Source organism: Macrobrachium nipponense, chromosome 3 (genome assembly GCF_015104395.2).
Source record: "Macrobrachium nipponense isolate FS-2020 chromosome 3, ASM1510439v2, whole genome shotgun sequence".
Taxonomy (NCBI): domain Eukaryota; kingdom Metazoa; phylum Arthropoda; class Malacostraca; order Decapoda; family Palaemonidae; genus Macrobrachium; species Macrobrachium nipponense.
In genome coordinates, this window is record NC_087202.1 from 9,225,989 (window position 1) to 9,234,779 (window position 8,791).

General features: G+C 45.0%; 1 long non-coding RNA gene across 1 annotated transcript; it reads left to right on the forward strand.

Annotated features, from left to right (window-relative positions):
* Positions 1 to 717: 717 nt before the first annotated feature.
* LOC135222157 (uncharacterized) lies at positions 718 to 1,635 on the forward strand. Its single transcript, XR_010316178.1, has 3 exons — positions 718 to 853; positions 995 to 1,077; positions 1,497 to 1,635. It is a non-coding gene; the product is annotated as an uncharacterized LOC135222157 (long non-coding RNA).
* Positions 1,636 to 8,791: the final 7,156 nt, after the last annotated feature.

The following is an 8,791-nucleotide window of genomic DNA, read 5'->3' on the forward strand; positions in this document are numbered from 1 at the left end:
GGCAGATATATATAATCAAGTACCACCCACCTCCCCTCAGGGGACAGTGGAAATAAAAATTATGAATAGAAAATGGGGAATGGTTCCTGATACCCGCCTCCCAGCGGCGGGAATGGGTACTAACCACTTGGCCGACCACTGCGTGTGTCGGGAAGTTTTAAAATTCTGTCGGACTTCAGAAAATACAGCATATATATATCTGCCAGTAAGTATGAACAAACTTTATTGTATCATAACAATATCATTTTTTATATTGAACATACGTATTACACACTACATATGTCAAAACAGTAATAACATGTGCAGTAGTTACAGTAGTAGTAACTATCATTTTATATATTTTTTATCATTTCCAGACTCCCAAGCACCTGCCATCCCACTCCATAGCCCCAGCCACCCACTCTCATGTACCATATGGCCATCCAGTAAGCAAGCCAACCACTAGAATTTGGTAAGGACATTTTTTTTTATTAATGTTTTATTATTACATATGTAATAACCATGTTATGTATGTAACATACATACTATATAATCATATGTACTATTACATTATCATTCAGACTGGCATGCACCTGTGACTTACATAAGCCTACATGTCTTCATTTTACTGAAGGTAAGGAAATCTCAGTTGTGTTTAATGTTTGCATACGTACAATAAATTTTGTACACCTAAGTGGTTACATACTGTCCTTAATATTAATTCTTCATTCCAGACTGCCCATCATCCTAGCCTGTTATCTGTGATAAAGCACACTGAAGTTAGGTTTGGAATGCATCCTTATCATGAATGCTCTACACCTCCACCTCCATCTCCCACAACCTAGGTAACAGCTTTGAGACTCACTAAAAGTTGGTAAGTTATGTAAGGAATTTCTAAATTAAGTTTTATACTACATGTTATATGTGATATTAAACCACTGTATGGTGCATATTACTGTATGTAACTTACTATGCATGAGTACTTACTGACAAAATTATTTTTTGTACATTCCAGAACCCCCTGAATGATGTAGGCTATGGGGCCACATAAGACTTTGTCCATCCAGGGTTACATTGAACGACAACTTTAAACTAAAAGTAAGGAATTAATTAACATACATAACTCTTTTAGTACTCTTGATATATCTACAGTAAGTAAGTATATCTTAGTTTTACCAGACCACTGAGCTGATTAACAGCTCTCCTAGGGCTGGCCCGAAGGATTAGATATATTTTACATGACTAGGAATCAATTGATTACCTAGCAACGGGACCTACAGCTTATTGTGGAATCCGAACCACATTATATCGAGAAAGGTATTTCTATCACCAGAAACAAATTTCTCTGGTTCCGCGTTGGCCGGGCCGAGAATCGAACTCGGACCACCGAATTAGCAGCCGAGTGCGAAGTCCACTCGGCCAACGTGGGACTTATATCTACAGTAATAACATATTGCATTCACAACTTTCTGTAGTGTATATTTTGTACACTAATTTTGTTACTTTTTCCCTTCCAGAACCAACATTTTTCACACAACTCCAGGTTGTTACTACAAGTGTCATCAAGGGATAACTACAAGTAGAAGCACCATTTTTGGATGGAAAAAACCCTTCAGGAAAGTATACGTATCACATGTAACATGTAGTGTAACAAAGTATGAAACAGTAAGGTTTTTTACATACAGTAGTACATATTACATACGTACATAACTTTTTTTACAGGAATTTCCAACCAAGTTTGATTATGTACATATGTTCATGTTATAAACCCACTGTACGTATGGATGTAACTGTTACTGTATGGTTACTACTACATACATATGACTTAACTTTGATACTTTTTTGGTACATTCCAGAAAACCGGACCCCCTCCATGATGAGGCTACGGGCCACATAAAACTTTGTCCAGGGTTATACTAATAGCACGACAACTGTAAACTATGTACTACTGTACTAAAGGTAAGGAACAATATAGTAGTAAACATACATTAAGTAAGTTTTATACGTACATACTAAAAAAAAGTGACCAAGATCTCTCACATGGGATAAAGTGATCAAGGTCCTCATGGAATTACATACTGTACACTCCCTGCTGAACAGGGTGGGGGTGTAGACCAATCATTTACAATAAATGCATACCAGTTGATATTAACCACTGTATGGTGCATATTATGCTGTAGTAACCTTACTATGCATAGATACTTATTTTTTGACATAACAAGATACTTACTAAGAGTATCCTTACTGAAACTGGTAAGGCTAATTAATGTACATTCCAGAACCCCCTGAATGATGTAGGCTATGGGGCCACATAAGACTTTGTGCATCCAGGGTTACATAGCAGGACAACTTTAAACTAAAAGTAAGGAATTAACTCACATACATTAACTTTTTTACTCTTGATATAACTCAAAGTAAGAATTATAAACTAAAAGTAAGGAATTAATTAACATACATTAACTCTTTTACTCTTGATATCTATAATTTACATATTGCATTCAGGACTTTGTGTAGTATTTTGTACAATTGTGTTATACTTTTTTACCTTCCCAGAGCTACCAGACTGGGATTTTAGTGTACTCCAGGATCTAACAAATACTACTACGAAGTGTACAGTGCATATATAGTGGTTTAGTGTATAATCTAACCTAAGGATTAAGTGTAGTACATTGTGCTTTATAGTGTCACAAGAGTTTAATAAAGAATTATACCTTCAAGAACCATCCTTTGCCATTGAAATAACCACACTACACATCATGCAATATACTTGCATGTCACACAGGTAAAGGTCTCTAACTTTTTCTTAGTTTAAGGCATATTTCCAAGTGTCGTTCCGGCTTACGACGATTTTCGGCTTACGACGCGCCTCAAGAACGGAACCCCCGTCGTAACCCGGGGACTGCCTGTATATCCTACTTGGTTTTTTGCAACTGTTTGTGCTACAGTACAGTACCTTGTGTTCATGGCAATGTATGTCTTTAGAAATATATGTAATTGCAGTGTGCCATCATAAATCTTTACTTCTATTTCAGGCTGGTCTGTTTATCTGTTACACAAACTGTGACTTTCATACAATCAATTTACCTGTCGGATATATACATAGCTAAGACTCCGTCGTCCCCGACAGAAATTCAAATTTCGCGGCACACGCTGCAGGTAGGTCAGGTGATCTACCGTCCTGCCCTGGGTGGCAGGATTAGGAACCATTCCCGTTTTCTATTCATATTTTCTCTTTCCTGTCGCTTTGGAATGGTAAACATCGTTTGCAAGTTCCTCCTGACTTGATTTTTTGGATTTCATCGCCATCGGGGATCTTCTGGGCTATCTTTTGCAGGGAAGTACTGGATCTTTGGTTCGGCATACGCATATTAATTTGTTTTAATAACTTTGGCTTCGAAAATTTCGAAAATTTCGAAGAATTGTTTACGTGTAACTACCGAACTTTTCGGTAGACACTCACATAGTTTGCAAGAAGGAAAATTTTAATATTTATTTATAATAACGTGTAGTAAATGTAGATTGATTGAGCTAACTTCCTTCTTGAGGAAGTCAGGAATAGAATTAGTTACGCTTCCTTTAGAAGTTTTTATAGCTCTCGTACTAACGAGCAGTTAGAGCATTAACAATACCTAGTAGTGTTGTATCCTCATCTCCTTCTTACTTCACAGAATCTTCAAATTCATATTGCAATTTGAAGACAAAGAATGTAGCTCAAAATACGAGCTATTGAAAGGTAAGAAGTGATTTTAGTGTTCACAGTGCAGTAGAGGGTGCGTCTGATCGGCTCTGTTTCGCTCCCAGGCCCAGACCTCTTCCAAGCTCACATACCCAGAGGAGAATGGGAAAGTCGAAAGCTTTACGAAGGTTATGGAGAATCCCCACCGATCAGGCGTCCCCTCGGCAGGATCTGTTAGAACGTCCCAGACTGCCATTGGAAAGGCGTCCTAATTAGTAGAGGGTGCGTCCGATTGGCTCTGTCTCGCTCTCAGGCCTAGACTTCTTCCAAGATCACAAGCCAGAGGAGAAGGGAAAGTCGAAAGCCTTACGGAGGTTATGGAGAATTCCCCACGATCGGGCGTTCCCTCGGCAGGATCTGTAAAACGTCCCAGACTGCCAGGGATAACCATTGGAAAGGCATCCTTTAAAAAGTGCGTCTCTTCGTTTCTTCATCTTACATCCGAAAAGACGAAGAATGTACATGTTTGGAGTTCGGACGATCTGGCTCGTTCTCTGAAACTAAGAGAACACTGAGCGAGAGGCTGAGAGCCAGCCAGCAAGCTAGCATGAGCCACGTTCCAGCAGCGAGCCGCGTTCAACAGACTAGCGCGAGCCGCGTTCCAACAGACTAGCGCGAGCCACGTTCCAACAGACTAGCGCGAGCCTCGTTCATACAGATAAAACGCAGGCCGCGTTCCAGCAACTGAGCGCGAGCCGCGTTCCAGAACTTTTTCTTGGCGCAAGGCGCCTTCAAAGAGAAAACAGACGGCTAGACTGAGGAGCCTTATAGTAGAGTGGCAATCAGAAGGATGCTTTCATTGAACGTTTACTGGCAAGAGGCCTCGTATAAGAAGACTCAAGAGGCGCTCGGAACTATCAGGGCGCACGGGACCTTCCACGCAAGCGGAAACGTTCCAGGAGCAAGTCCTCCTTTCTAGCGTGCGGGAACATTCCAGGCGCGTGGAACTATCCAGACGCCCAGGCGCTAGGCGCAAGGATCCAGACGCCAGGCGTCAGAATATTCAAAATTTTCATTTGAGAGAGAGGTCAGTCGCGAGACTCCTCTTTGAGTTTTTTAACTTGAGCAACTTTCCCCTGGCAAATGTGCAAGATGTCGCACAGGTGGCCGTTGCTTTTGTCAGAAGGATTCTGATACTAAGAGAAGCCCCTTTCATTATTCAGAAGGGACTCCTTGTGTTAGGCAGTTCCCTTCAATGCAGGACTCTCTCCTTCATCATGCTCTCCCTCGTTTTGAGGAGGCAAGAGCTTTGGGAGTTTTTCTTAATAAGAAAATCTCATCGACGTTTGGGTACGACGTTTGGGGTATGATGGCGGATAGGAAATATCTGCTTCCTTCCGTAAAACCCTAGTGATGAACAGGAATTCTGTCCCTTCCGCGATTTATGAGGAAATCACGAAGATTTAAAGAGTTCCTGGATTAACTTCCTTCCTTAAGGATATAATATACTCTTTCTATCGTTCTATTAACGAAAAGAACGAAGATAGTAGAAGGTAGTAGAGTATCTGCTGGATGAATACGATACGGTCAAATCATAAACACATACCGTAGTTACTTCTTTGCTGTGCAACTCAATTACCAGTATCCTTCTACGACTTTCCTAGGAAGGACTACGCTTAAAGGATTGTTAAGACACCTACTTAGCTTCTAGATTTTATCGAAGTCTTGTTTCGCCTTAAATATGCTTTAATAAGAACTTCCTGAAGTTCGATAATAATTTTATAAGATTCCTTTATTAAATGGAGTAGCTGGCAACTCTGGAAGAGTAAGGCCAGACGGCTAACGGAGACTGCTTTCGCTGAGAGCCTGAGAGACCAACGCAGTACCATGTAGGTGTCAGTCATGAGCAGTCGGGTTTATCTCTCTCTCCTGCGGGATGGAATAACTATCCGTATCTCTCCCCTACATCGCGGTCTTAACCTCGGATGAGGATATTAGCTAACATAAATAAAATATTGTTTTTATGCCTTTTGCTAAGAAGCTTTCAATAAGAGAGATAGTACAACCTTTCATGCTGTTTACCGTTGGTAACATTATTAAAATATTCTATCGCAGCAGAACATTATATATATGCTCTCAGGCTTACGAAAGCATAGCTTATTAGAGTACCTGCTCAGAAGAAGATGGATGAGTCGGATGGGAAACATTCTCTTTGTGGCAGAACTTGTTTCCCTGAATGGACTATACTACGTATATAAAGTTTTTTCCTACTAAGAACGGAATTAACATGTGAAAGGATGTCGGGTACCATAAAGGCACAGGGTGTTTCTGGCACATAACCTAAAAGAATTAGAAGGAAGCTCCAGCCTGGCGCAATGCGCCAGAAGCGCCAGCCTGGCGCAATGCGCCAGAAGCGCCAGCCTGGCGCAAGTTGCGCCAGCCTGGCACATAGCGCTAGAAGCGCCAACCTGGCGCAATGCGCCAGAAGCGCCAGCCTGGCGCAAATTGCGCCAGAAGCGCCAGCCTGGCGCAGTGAGCCAAGAGCACCATCCAAGATTTTCTCGTTTTAGCGAGTTATTAACCTAAGAGTCCAGTAGCCTCTCGGACACCAGGCTCGGTAACGGCAAGATTCGTTCCTGATTTCGTTACCCATTTAATCACTTAGGCCAATTCCACGACTCTCTCATATCGCAAAGAGCATTGAGAATCTCTTTTTTTCGCTCCTGTTCCGCTTAACAAAGAGAACCTTCTCGATCGGACAATAATAACTTAACATGTTTAGCATTTATTGGAAGAGTTGTGAGAACCTGCGGAAAGTCTCTTCATAGATATCTTAGTAAGGTAGAAGACGAAACAGGCTTCCTATAGACTGCTTCCTTTTCCTCAAACCAAGAGAGGTAGCAATATACGCCATCTTTATTTTTTTTAGAAAGGGGAATAAACTTTAGTCCTCCCCTAAATATAAATTATTTGCAGAATTTAATATAAAGGGCATCAAAGAAAGAGAAGATAATACTTTATGCCTCATTTTGGCCTTAGAGAGGTTGGATTTCACAAGAGGTCACGTTCTTCTCACAGCATGTTTGTTCCGATACGTTAAATACAACCATCGGTCTTAACAATAGGAAGTAGCTAGCGGCAGCTGGAACGTCGTAAGCTTCGAAACAAGGGGAGAACGGTAGTTAACTGCTTGTCCGATCGTGCGCGCGCGCGCGACTGGAGGTAAACAAATCACTTTTGCTTTCGGCCGTGTGTGGATAGGACGTGCTCGTCATCGCTCTGCCCGCTTTGTCGTTTGCTTTGAGTTTTGAGTATATGCCCTCTTTTCCTAGTGTGATTGAGAGTAATTGTAAGTACTTTGCATTTTCTTTTGTTCATTAATGACGAGTGATGAAGAAATGGAGATTTCGCCGCGCCCCCAGTCGCCCGTAGAGTGTGTCCCAGCTGGAGGGGCGTAGATGTGGACGGCATTCAGATCATTTGTGGATGTTGATCCACACGAGGTTTGTACTCTTTGTCGGGGGCGAGAGTTGCTCCCGCAACGAGCCATGTGGTAATTGGTATGGCATTGGTCCGAGGCTGCAGTGGCGGGTTCTGTTTTGACGAGGGCAGGAAGAGACTTAGGCCGCCCAAGAAGTCATCGGAAAGTCCAGTGACTCCTTTGGTAACGGATACTTCGTCCTCTTTCCTGCCCCCCGGCCAGCCCCCACGTTTCGCGCCTTCCCCTGGTCGGGGGGGTAGCGGAGTCCTTCTCCTCTCTCGATCCGTCGAGTGTGGAGGAGGGCGCCCGCTACCCGGACGTCCAGTTGTACTCGGGGCGGGGTCTTCCGTCCGCTCTGGGTGGGATTCTTCTCCCCCCAAGCGCGAGGAAACCCCTCTAACTAACCCGACTGTTGCTTCCGCAGGTGTGCCATCAGCGAAGGACGACCTGGGACAGGTGTGGGAGTCGCTGGGACTGCAGGGAGTGCCTAGCATACAGGGGTTGATTCAGCGGTTGGCGGGGTCGGCAGTGGTCACTCATGGTACGGTAACCACTACTACCACTACAATTTCTACACCAGCATATGAGATGCCACCGCACTTGGTGTACACACCACATGTGATGTCGGTAACACACGGCTGCAATTCAAAAAACCAATTCCTGCCGTGCCAAAGAGGACGGTGCCACCGCCACCTGGGTTCTTTGTATTGCCGACCCCGGACTTCCGCTGCCCCAAGAGTACCCCCCTGGACCTGCCGCCAGTGCCGAGGATGACGGTAGCTGCCGACAGGACACCTGGCTCTCCTGTCCGGTACCTGCTGTGCCTGCCGTACCTGTTGCTGTCCCGGCTGCTCATTCCCTTTCAGATCAGGTTCCTGCTGCTCATTCCCTTTCAGATGTTCCTGCCGTTCCTGCTGTTCCCGGACCTGTTCCTGTTGTTCCTGCTGTTGGTGGTGCTGTCACAGTCTCAGGTCTTTCCGGACAGGTGCAGTCGGGCCCTGTTGCTTCGGCAACTGCCCCGGCTCCCTCCTGGATGGAAGACCTGACGTCTGTCCTGCGGAGCCTGGCGAAGAAGAAGAGGAAGGAGGAAGAAGTGTCGTCGTCGTCTTCGTCGTCTTCTTGTGTCGCTGCTCTCCTTCCCCTTCGACTTCTAAGGCTAAAAACAGCCGAAGAAGAAGAAGGCTGCTGCCTCCTCCCTAAGAAGACTCCTTCGGGATCTTCTAAGGGCCCGGCTCGCTCAGGCGAGTCGGGGAGTCTCTTCTGCTGGTCTTCCTGTTCCTTCGGGAACGGGGCCCGTCGCTTCTTCTGCAAAGAAGAAGTCGACGGGGACCAGAGGTGCACCAGCCTCGGCTGGTGCGTCCTCACCTGGTGCTAGCGGTTCTGCCGCTAAACCAGGTTCCGTCTCGGCCGCTTCTCGTTCGCGAGAAGCACCGAGTGGACGCTCTTCCAAGGGAGACCGTCCAGCCAAAGTTGTTTTTGACGCCCGAGCTCGCTCGCCGGTCAAGACAGCGGCGCGGAGCAGAAGACTGGCGAGAGTCGTGCACACGACTCTCGCCAGGCCAGTGGACGCTCTCGCAGCGATCAACTGGCTGCTCGGGCTGACGTGACGGTCGCTGACCAGCCACGGGTTGAGGCGAGGAAGGAGTCCCCGCGGC